Source organism: Lonchura striata, chromosome 1A (genome assembly GCF_050655825.1).
Source record: "Lonchura striata isolate lonStrDom1 chromosome 1A, ASM5065582v1, whole genome shotgun sequence".
NCBI classification, from domain to species: Eukaryota; Metazoa; Chordata; class Aves; order Passeriformes; family Estrildidae; genus Lonchura; species Lonchura striata.
Window position 1 is genome coordinate 32,335,142 of NC_140741.1, and position 12,618 is coordinate 32,347,759.

General features: G+C 35.6%; 1 long non-coding RNA gene across 1 annotated transcript in view; it reads left to right on the forward strand.

The window, feature by feature from the left end:
- Window positions 1-12,618, forward strand: part of LOC146763431 (uncharacterized) — a 47,751-nt gene that overhangs the window by 18,865 nt on the left and 16,268 nt on the right. The window contains exon 3 of the long non-coding RNA XR_014952150.1: window positions 1-12,618. This exon is cut by the window's right edge and continues 16,268 nt beyond it. This is a non-coding gene — a long non-coding RNA (uncharacterized LOC146763431).

Consider the following 12,618-nt stretch of genomic DNA (forward strand, 5'->3'; position numbering starts at 1 on the left):
GGACAGTTCAGAGCTTAATTTTTAGGAGCAAGGATCTGAGGCAAGAGGCAGACCATGGGCACCACAGTGTCTCACTGGATGGGGGCTATGCCTCTGCAGAGTGGTGACCACTCTGCACTAGAGCACGAAGCTCCACATCTGCACCCAGACTTGCAGGACCAACCCCTGGATTCAGAATGGTAGATGTGTTGCATCCCTGTCTTGCTCTCATGCTGTGCACAACGGGAGGCTAAAATTTGTACACGCACCAGTTCTATATATACAAAGGACAAAGAGAAGTACTCAAATTTTCCTATAGAAACAATCTGAAGAACTTGCTCATAATAGAGGCTATAAGGTTTCAAGAATTAGCTGCATGATCTGGTTCTTCAAAGACTTAGAGGAGTATAAATTGGAAGTGCAGTGTGAAGCTGTAAGGCATCTCAAGTGAGCCATGATGTATATGGATTAGCTCTATGTGTCTTAGTCTGGAATGTGAACCACATCTTAAATTTAGACAGTTCTCATGTCACAAAATATATTTTGTTCTATGGCTAAAATCTGTAGGTCCTATATTACTTTCTTGGTACAATTTATGGGAATGTCATTTGTTTACCAGAATGTTAGCAAAAGGGAGAGATAAAAGCTGTCCAATATGATTTTAACTTAAAATATGGAGATATGTTTGGAAGGGTCAAGTCTTTCTTTTCATGCTGATGATATTTTTATGTAATTAATCTTGTTGTGTTGACATTTCTTCCTAAAGCCATATTTCCAGTTTTGCTTTTGTTCATGTTGTAGAAATTCCATTCATTATCTGAGAGACTCCAAGATAAAGTACAAAGAAACTCATATTATTGGACATTTTTCTTAGCATTTTAAGGCAAATCTGGCATAGTTCTCTTTGATTCTCTTTTGTCACTGAGGATTTCAAAATCTAAAGTTTATCTACATGAAATTTTTATATAAACCAGAAATGTGCTACTTTGTGGAAAAATAATCACATTAAAATCTATTACTACCATGTGCATGTGTCATCTTTCTAAACTTGTGCTGTTTGATGAGTGGTATTTATATTGCATTCGTACAGGGTAATGCAAGAAGCTCCCTAAATCCCTTGGATTATGAGTGTGGTATCAAAACTATCTACCTAAATCTATCTGCTTATTCAGATTGAGAAACATAATTCTGAAATCTAGTGACAAAATCATTAATATCTTCCTAGCAGCTAATAGACACTAAGCTCCTCTTACACACTCATTTGTTCCCCAATTTTCAGAAACAATAGCAGAAGTAAAATCTGAAAGAATATGCTCTTTTTGGCATTATTGTACATTTAAATTCCTGACAGAATAATTTAAAATATCTTTGTATATTAAAGAAAAAATTGATTAATATCTTTAGGACCAAAGGTTACACTACAATATCAGAGGTCACTAAGATATCAGACTTGGCAGAATTAAATATCATAATTTCTTAAAATAGGAAAATAATCAAAATAACTAAGCTCTCTTGAATAAAAAAAAAATGGCATTATTACTCCTGTCTAATTAGGGTGCATTTCACAGCTATTTTTTTCTTATTTTGCAGCCTCAATAGTGTGATTGCAAATTAAAGTTCTGTCCTAAATTTGTTTCTGTTGTTCCTGTTCTGTCAGTTTTTATAGCCTAGTTCTCTATTGAAAACATGCATAGATGCATGAAGGCAGCTTTAAGTCCTCCCTTTTTTTTTATGTTAAATTAGTCTGAAGGAATTTCAATGCAACCACTAGCCACCTCCATACAACACATGGTATAATTGAAGAACATTGTCTACTCCATTATGCAGCTACTTCAATGGAGTTAGAGACCACCTCCTGGCCCAAATAATAAACCACCTCCATCTATATAATAAACTGTGCTCACCCAGACACAGCAGAACTATGAGTATTTAGCTGTCCAAATAAAATTTAGGCAGCTGATGCCGCTTTCTTCAGAGCAGTGGATATGTGGAAGGTGTTTTCCCACAGGAACCCAGAATCACCAATATGGCTTGTGCTCGTATTTTAACCCAATGTTTATCTTAGTGTCCATATACACACATGAAGCATTGAGTTTCAGATGATGCTCAAGACTGTGAGGGGTCCACTGCATCCCCTCCAACTAAGGCCACAAGGTAGTTTTCTGGATGACAGTCAGTAAAGAACTAATCTCCAAAGAGCCATGTGTCCTATATCCAATCTCCCTAGCAAAGATCTGGGTCAGCGATCAACCCATTGCTTTTCAAGATGATTTCTTTCCAGTAAGTTTTCTGAGGAGAGGCACAGAGTGCTTTCCCTTTGGGTAAGAGATCTTTTAATGGCCATTGGTATAGGTCCCATTAATGGGATTGTCCTAGCAACAGATCAAAGATATACTAGTATTTCCCTTTATCCCCACACCAGAAATAAATGAAATTTTATTTATGCTAATAATCAAATTAAAAGGAAAAGTCCTCAAAATCTATTTTACCTACAGTTCCTCTTTCCCTAATTTTTTGGCACACTTTTGCAGATCAGTTTGTAAGCAGTGTCATATTTAGAAAACCTGAACAAAACTTGCAACACACTTGTCTGGGACAGATTACTGAGTACAGACAGTCACTGGTGCAATAGAAGCTGAAAAAGCTTCTATGAGTGGGAGTTGTAGCACTGTACCTTATCTGCTTCTCATGAATAATACCTGCAGCCATTCACTTTTAAAGAAATTATATAACAAAAAATTCTAATAAAACCTGCTAAGTGCTTTTTGAGTCACTGGGATATTTTTAGTTTCATGTGATTGAGCATATGCTGAAATAATTTAGTGTGGCATCAAATGAGTTAATACTGTTATATTCCACTGGTAGGTGACTTTACAAATCTTGAAACTCACAGAAGTTATTCAATCAGTTCTGGGGTCTTTACTGAATATGCCGAGTACCAAATCAGGATGACCAGTAACAATCTGTTAATCTAATGGTTAGATTATTTTGTAGGTGAGAAAACAGGCTATTTTTATTGAAAAGATCAACTGAGTAGGGGAACATGATCTCAGATATAATATTTTTCTTTCTTCAAATGAGTTTACCAGTGCTACTACTCATGTGGAAACTGAAGGAGTTGAAATGTTCACTTTCCTTCTTATGCAGATTTTTACTCCTGAGTCAAATGGAAAACTTTATTTAAAATTATCATGAGGGAAAATCTCACAGACACTGGCCAAATCTTCTTAGGTTTCACATTGCTCCAAGTCCTTGCCAGCTGATTTGGAATTTAAATTCTGATTTCTGGCCTGATGGCACAATGAACTGCCACAGGACCTGCTGAATGGCTCCAAATAGAATCTTTGACTTTTTTTTTTTTTTACACTATTTAAAGACTGAAAATCTACAGCTCTTTGCAACTGTTTTATTCCCACTCCCAACAATCTCCAGGCATTTTGCTTGTCAAACAATCCAACACTGAATGTGCTGGTTTTGTTTGACCTATATTACAATGTAAAGCTACTTGGTTCTTTAATTCACTGCCAAATAAAGCTGTTATCTCTGGATAAAGGGAACTAGGCCAAATGGTGATAAAGTCTCAGGGATGAAATGAGATTAAACCAGTTCTATCTCACCTTGCTATTTGCTAATTATATATGTGCTGGTCAGCAGAGCTCACTGTCTGTCTAATCATATGTCCAAAGGTCAATTAAAAGGGGTTAATGCCCACAAATTAATAACCATTGGAAAGTATTAATTGGCATAGGGGTTATACCTGTCCTTTTCTTTCTATTAGTCTTTTCAAGACATTTTTGGGGCATGATACATAATATATAAAATTACAATGTCCTTTTAAAACACAAGAGGATTTATACATATTTTTTCTTTAAAATTCAAAATCACTTGGCAAACTCAATTTTAATGCAGAACTACAGTTGGGTCAAATAAGTATCTCTCATTTCTTTTGTAATTAACACTTGGCAATATTGTTAAGGAAAGTATGACTCAGAGAGCTGTAGTCATGTTAGCACCAGAAACCTCTCTAGGGCACCAAACAATGCTGAGAGGCTTTCATGGAAGCCCTTTTAGAACAGTGGCTCACTTTACATCTTTGCTGTCACTGCATGTGCAAGCACAGGTCCCTCTGTAAAATGGTTCACTTATAACTAATCCCAGTAGGCAAGTTTGTTTGGCTTGCTGAGGGGCAGAGAAGGGGACAGCAGGGGTTTATCAACTTCTGGCCTGCTCTGCTTGAAAATACAGATGACAGAAAAAGCTGCAGAAGGGGCAGCGGCGCAACCAGGAGAGACGCTGCTCCTTTCAAACCTCCTCAGTGTATCCAGTCAAACTCCAGGCGGCCCCTCCTGGATCCTTTTCCCTCTTGGGCCCAGCTGTTCATTCATAGCCATCAAGGCATCTGGCAAGATCAGGTCCTCTTGCTGTCCTGCCCAAGCAGCACCTCATGAGGCAGCATCTGGTGCTCAGCAGGTGAGATGAGGTTTTGCAGCCTCACAGATGCTCTGCTATGAAACACACACCTTGCCAGCCTCCCATCCTCCCATTTCAAAGGAGGGAGAAAAACAAAAAATGATGGGAAGAGGCCTATACACAGAGACCAGAAGTAAAGGAAAGAGAGGTGAGAAGTCAGGAAATAAACCAGGAATGAAGGAGGGCAAGAGAGAAAAGCAATGTAGACAGAAGGGAAGGGCTGACAGAGAGATACCTCTGTGTGCCATGTTCTATAGCTGAAACAAGTGCAAGAACAAAAATGCAGGGGAAAATAGTATCAAAGCATTAAAACTGACAAGTTAGAGCACATCTGTTCTTTTGAATTTCAAACAGTTCACAGGTTAAAGGCAAAGAGTGGGATATACAGGTTCAAAATAAAAGCATACACAATATCTGAAACATAGCTGAAGAAATGCCAGTTTCAGGAAGTGCAATTTCTTTGAGACAGGACACATTCAAAATAAGTTGTCATCAAAGCAACAAACATTAGCAGATGTCTAGACATCTTTATGAAAAGAGAGACTGATGGTACAGCATGACACAGTAGGGACACAAGATTGTATTTAGAAGTGGACTGTCTTTTTAATAAAGAATAGTTCCCTGCATCTTTTTAGGAGCAGCTTGACATTCTTCTGAAACTTTAGCTACTGAACATTCATAAATTGCTCTTTCGAATTACTCTTTCGAGATTGTTTAGTCAAAACTGCTGATCAGTAATTTGAGTTCTTCTAACAGACATTTCCACTTGTTCACAAATCTTCAGGATAAGGGAAGAGAGCATCTTGTTTCAATCAAAATGTATTATCTGTTTTACCTGTATTACCTTGCTTGCCTGAAGATCTGTTACTGAATATTCTTAGTAAATGGCATTGTATTGAATGGGAAGAAGCAAATAATAGTATGGAAAGGAATCAATTTTAAGTATCGCAGTAGTTAATATCTTTGTTAATGAACTGGAAAAAGGGATTAATGTCATGTTAATGAAACTCACAAATGAGTATCTTTTGATCTGTTTCAGATATATATATATTAAAATAATGGGGTGGATCTCATGGAAACGTAAACTAAAAAGAAAAAAAATGCCTGAATTTCCAGTTCAGGAAATTATGTTTCATCACAGAGGAAAAATGAGTTTGCATCTATACACATGTATAGATTGTGTGTATACATAAAATGAGAGAGCAACATGAAGGAATAATTCTGAAAACCCATAAAAGTGTGAAAAGTTAATTAAAAGTGGAAAGTTAATTAACTCTGCTTTGAAAGAGAGCAGCACATAAAACCATGGAGTTTTAGGCTTCCTACTATTTCTTGAAGGATCTTAATTAGCCCTCATCCCATAATACAGTGTTATCTCAAAATCTCAAGAACATTCAAACATATTTTATCTCTGCGAGGAAAATGCTTTTAAGATAGTTATTTGAATATACTATTATTTTTTCTCTTATAGACAGGCAACCTATGGATACAGAAATATTAGTAACTAGAGCCAATAGAGGACTTTCCTAGTAGTTACTGTGTTAAAAAACATACAGTTTGACTTGAAATATAATGAATTAATGCAAGGCACCATCTCTGCTCCCTACCCTGTCTCTCTTCTGGTCCCCACTAATTTAGTGGTGGGAACATTTTCACTGCCAAAGAAACTGAACTTCAATCACCCCTGTGTAGACACTACTTCTTAGCTGAGTGCTTTAACAAGTACTAAAAACAAATCTTTGCCATAACTGCAGGAGGGAGTTCAAACTTACTAGCCAAAAAAAAGAAAGGACAGAGGAAAAAGAGAACAAAGAAGGGTTTTGGGTTTGACTATAGGTAATACAATATGTAAAATGTATTTGATTCCAGAAAAAATGTGTCAATTACCTAAGTTTTGAAATAAAATATAGTTTGAAATTAATAGCAATATTTACAGCTGCTTAACCTCTTTAATCAAGAAGGTTTAGGAAAAGAACCATGTCCCAAAACTGCAAATGCAGCACTGACCTAAAACTGTGTAATTCTAATGGTTAAGGTTCCTGAGATCTTAATGACCTCCCTCTTTTTTTTGCACAAAGCACAGTAAAGGTCTGCCGTAAGGACCTAATTGGCATTTGGCCTTAAAGGATTTGCCTAAAATTACAGAGGATATATGTTTTTTTTTCAGAGAGAAAAATTCCAGATCTTTTGATGCCCAGACTACCATTTAAACCATTATGCCATCCTTTCCTGACAAAAATGATCACATCTAAATCAACGAGCTAATATTGCTTTGATATGCAACTGCTTGGAACATACACCCAAACCATTACAATTAGTTCTGCCTCTCTACTGGTGGGGGATATTGACAAATCTGAAGGAAATGGCAAAAAAGTCACACAATTGATAAAAAAGATAGAGGGAATGGTACATGGGTGAAAGACTGAAAAAGCTAGATAAAATGTTTAGCATGTTTAAATAATAATTAAGGTAAAACATGGAAAGAGTCTATTCATATTTAAATTATGTAAAACCCACGACAACATAGAGGTTATTTAACATAAAGAAACAATGAAAAATGGGCTTGAATTTACGTAAAAACTGCAAGCAAATTTCTGGAAGGTTACAGTATTGAGTTCAGTACATATCAGAACTCCTGTGCTGTAAATCACAGGTTTTAAGTCCCTGGTACCTATCAGAGTGTGAAACTGACTCTTGAGAGAGAGTTGGGGATTATATGTCTCTCTCTAACACTTAAATTTTGACCGGACATGTTACTGAAGTATTTAATGCACTGCACTGGTATAGATTTGGACTAGTCTTGTGCTATTTGCATGTCTGTTACCTGCAACTGAGCAAGAGCTTTCAAGGTTTCTGCCATCACTGACTAAAAAAAAATGTTGATGCTATAATAGAGCATAAGCAACATAGTTTCCTGAGATGGAGCCAGTAATGCTTTAATGAACTTTCTTTGTCCCATTAAATGCTTGTTCATCATGTGGAAAGAGTTTAATCCTTGTAAGTAACTAATAATCCTATAAATAAAACTGATAAATAAAAAAAAAAAATCCACATTACCTGTCAGAAAGAGTAGAAAACTAGATTAATCTCTTTCCTATTTTCATATTTTTGATGCTGTTTTCATCAGGCAAAATCTCTCTCAGCCTATTAGAAAGAAAATGTGCTCACTTTCCAGATCAAGACCTTGATATTTTATATTTCATCTGCTGTCTCAATCCTTCTCTTATGAGGGTGGCATATTTACAGTAAGATTTCCTTCCCTAGAGGAACCAGAAAATCTGTGTAGTCTTTCCCAAATCAACAGCATCCAAGAACACAAAATCTGCTGAGAAAAAGCAAATTAAAATTTGCTAAGGACCAATTCCTGAAGAGTGTGGACTCTCATTAGAATAACAGAATCATAGATTATCCTGATTTTGAAGTGACATAAGATCAAGTCCAAATCCTGATTCCACACAAAAAACATAGAGGTAAAAATATATATCAAAGAATATTGTACACGCATATACTGAACACCAAAATACTTTGGGCTGGGAACTCTTACTTGGGCAGATTGTCCCCAAGTGATCCACCTACTCAGGAAATTGCCTATTCCTAATATCCAGTGTGAATAAATGTATCTTCGTGATACAGCTTTTTAAGCCATTCCCTCACATGCCTCAATGAACACCAGAGAAGAAAAGATCAGCACTTCGTTCTCTACTCACCTTCATTCTAAAGTTTTGGACAGCAATGAGGTCACATCTCAGTTTCTTTTTTTCTAAGGTGAACAAACTAAATATCCTAAACCACCCCTCCTGAGTCTTATCCTCTAGTACTTTAATGATCTTTGTTGTTCTCCAGTGGACATATTCTAATATTTCTATATCCTTCTTACATTGTGGGTCTCAAAACAGCAACCAGGACACAAGGCTGCACCAATGCCATATTGGGGGAAAATCACTCCTTTCCACTGCTTAGCTACAATGTATTTCACGCACTCCAGGATATAATCGGACCTTTTGTCTGCCAGAGTATATTGTTGACTCATTTTGAGTTTTCCATCAACCAAAACCCCTGTATTCCTTTCTGCACTCCTGCCCTTGTCCCCCCATTCTACGCTTATATCCAGGATCACATTTTTCCAGGCGCAGAGTCTGGCATGCATAAACTTCATGTTGTTGGTGCCTGCCCAAGGCTCTAGTCTATCAAGATCTCTCCTGAACAGCTTATCCAAATTTTGAACTTTTGGCAAACTTAGTGCACACTCAACTACTTTGTTCAGGTCATTGATAAAATTATTGAAGAGAATAAAAGGGCCCCTAAAATTGAGTCATGTGGAATCCCACTAATATCTGTCTACTAGCCAGATATTACTCCATTTACTACAAACTCTTTTAGCCAGTTGTTCACTCATTGCAGTGCATATATGTCTACCTGTGTGCTGGATATTTTGTCTCGGAGGATACTGTGAGAGACAGCGTCAAAATCTTTGTTAAAATGAAAAAAACCCAACATTCAACAACACATCCACTATCTTGCCTCCATCCAGGTGGAAAGTAACTTTGTCATAATAGGATACTCAGTAAGGCATGACTTTCCCTCCATATATCCACGTCAACTCTGACAGATGACTGCATTGTCTTTTATGAGTTTTTCAATACCTCACAGAATAATTGTCTCTGTAATTATACCAGGCACCAAAGTAAGACTGGTAGGCCCATAATTGCTAGGATCTTCTATTGCCCTTTTTGAAGTACAAAAAACATTTACTAGCTTCCAGTTGACTGGGATATCTGCAGTTCTCCAATACCATTGATAAATAACTGAGAAAGGTCACACAGTATCCTCACCCAACTCTCTTACTACTCTGGGATTAATCTCATCAGACTCCATAGGCTGACCTTAAAATCTTATAATAGGGCTAGCTACATAAACAGATTTTCTGAATTATCTTATTTTTACCAGTCATTAAAACATTTCTTAAATAATTTTTTTGCTTTTAAAACTACTTTATGATGTGTAATTTTAAATCAAAATATATTCAAAGCCTGTATAATGCAGCTTTGGTTTTATTTCAAGGTTATACACTGGAGTCAAATGTGCCAACCCAAGCATATTAAAACATCAATTGATTATACAGACAAGTTTCTTACTGTGCTTCTGTTGTTATTGCCTTGGCAATGACATTGACAAAATTAAACTTCTTCTTCATCACCACATAAAAGAGGTAAATGACCTGGGAAAATAAGCTGTAGCTTATTACTCATCATTATTAATAATTGAAATGCTTCCTTAGATCCATTCAATGCATACAGTAAGAAAGTAAGAATGTTTGTGACAAGTTTTACTGTAGAATGAAGCAAAAGTATCATATGTAACTGGTCACATAAACTGGTTTCATATGAAGGTGCTAAATTGCGTTTTGTAGGTGTGGAATTCCCTAACTGTTTTCAGGAATCACAGATAAATGACTTGATTATTCTGGTGGTTGCTATTTGTTTCACAATTGTTTTTAGAATCCTTGCTCATGTCAGGTTGCTGTGGTCCTGGGTTATAATCAATATAATGTATGATTCTGTTTTGTTATGTTCCTCTTGCTATAATTTAACTCTTATTCTACCATCTTCAGTGAGCTCCTTAAACAAATATACTGTTTATTGACAAAAAAAATAAATAATTAATTTTATTTAGTGATCTCTTACATGCCTAAGACTACAGAGGTGACACGGAGATAGTGAAGCAGATATTTGGCCATCACCTTTACCTGTCTGTCTTGGGAACACTTCTGTACTTGAAGACATTCAGTTATTGGTCTTGACACAGCTTATACTTTGCAGCATTTTTTTTCTTTGTGGTTTTATATAGTATAAGAAATAATAAATCTATCTATCTATCTATCTATCTATCTATCTATCTATCTATCTATCTATCATCTATCCCCTTTGTCTCTCTCCCTTATCACCCATAAACACATCAAAGAGTGGTTAAAAGGAAAGTAAAACTGCAATAACTGACAGTAGGTTCTAGGACAAGCTGAAGTGACTGATGGTAAGAACCTTTACTAGATGGTATCTAACCCTGTATATCTTACACGTCATTGAGTTTCACAGGTAGGTTCTGGCTGGTCTATCTGCAAAACCTTTCCAGGTCAGTCTGCCAAGAAGGTCCACGAGATCTCCCTTTTTCTCTAGCCTTTCAAAGTTCTCTATCAACCTTATCATTTTAATCTACATTTTAATCTTTGTGGAAGGCTCCTGAGCAGTTAGTTTTAGAAAGTGAGAGCCCATGTTTCCATAGGAGACTAGTAATTTAATTCCCATATCTTTTAAACTAAGCACTTAATTTTCAGAATTTATTATATGATTATACCAAAGGGTTTCTTGGGGCAGGATTTGGTCTTGTAATTAAGATATATTAACTTAATAAAGAGAATATACAAGTAGGATTTAATTGTCAGATTCAGGTGAAATAAATTATTTTGTAGTAACATTTTAGTTTCCTGGTTTGCCATAAGATGCAAAAAAATTCCATTTTGTTCTATGTGAATAATTTCATAATCTATTTTTAACCTAACAGAAAACTATATTATTTTCACATTACTATGTCTGCCTTGCCTGCAGTGTTTAAAATTTTATAAATATCTGAAGGGAAATTCTACTGTAACAAGAGAAATTCTATCCCAGTATAAACAAAATCCATTTTATGTGCATTAATAAATGTAAGTAGACAACAAAATTGGTGAGTTTCCATTATTTTCAGTGGGGTAAAGTTAGAAAAGAACTTCAAGACAAATAAACATATTTAAGTCTTGTGTCTTAGAATTCAGTTATGCCAACCTGAGGCTCCATGAGATTATAGAGTGTTCTTGAACATGTCCATAAACCTAAGATTAGGGTTTCTAGACACTTAGAAAATTAAACACAGCCTTTTGAAAGTTCATGATAGTGCTTGGTTTGATTAAAAATTTTCAGGTACCTTTTGGGATACTGTCAGAGGATACTAAGCCCAGATTCCTGACCAGAATGTTTCTGTAAATATTTTTTCTGCTTTTTATCTTGAAGTACAAGCAAAATAATATAATTTTAAAAAGATGGAGATGAATTATCTGCTAAATTAAGATGACTCAATTTTTTATTTTTTTATTCTTTAGGTATTTCTTACCAAAGAGTAGAACTTTTAACAGTTATCAAAGGATTTAATTTGTGTTGTATTATCAAAATGTCTGCTACATTAAATTAGTACTGAATTTAACCCAAGGTTTATCAAATTTTTTGCTTGTTTCAGTTCTGATTAGTTTTCTGGGTGGCAATAAATTTCTGATTTTCCTTATTTCTAGTTTGAATGCCAGTCTGTAACAATTTTTTTCTATTGTTACAGGTCAATAATTTTTGAACAGCTCATCATGAGATATACTATCATGTCTACTTATGCTCATTTGCCTAGACTGATACATTTGAACTTATTATCATAATAATTAGGCATTTCAGATATGCCTTAATGTTTGGATGTGAATTGCTGACTACTCAATTTCTTGTATGTAGTGATGTCATGCTCATTATCTTAAAGCTATAATGAACTTTCAGAGCACAGGCACATTTTTTTAGAAAACAAAGCTATGTCCTAAGTACTAAAAAGATGCAGCTTATTCAAATATATCCTTAAGGAAATACCTGTCTCTATCCTCCTCACTACTAAAAAGCCTCCAAAATCCAAACAATACAAATCCTTTTAAATGGTAACTGACTTAAATAAATTTTACAAAGTAGTAGGAATCTTGAAGACAACATGATGCTTCCAAATATTTAAAAAAATAGACAGGTGAGAAAAGGAAAGACAGAGTCTGTGGATTTCTTCCTACAGAGGAAAAGGGTGAGTCCTCCATTTGTTACTTATGGCAGAATATGAGGGTGGAAGACAAACAGGAAAACATCTCCAGTCAGATCACTGCCAACTGGAAGACACAAATCAGTAGTAAACTAGGCTGTATTTTTATGTACTCCAGATGATTTATTCCTCTTATAGGTTTAGCTGGACAAATCTCATTTCTTTTTCTTTTCTTTCGAAGGGTTTATGGTTAGATGAGAACCTCTAGGCTGAAAGACATTAAATTCCCTGTTATTCAGCTCAGCTATGGCTTCAGAATTTTAAGTCTCTACTGCTTTTGGCACCTGTGCCAAAAGCCATGAT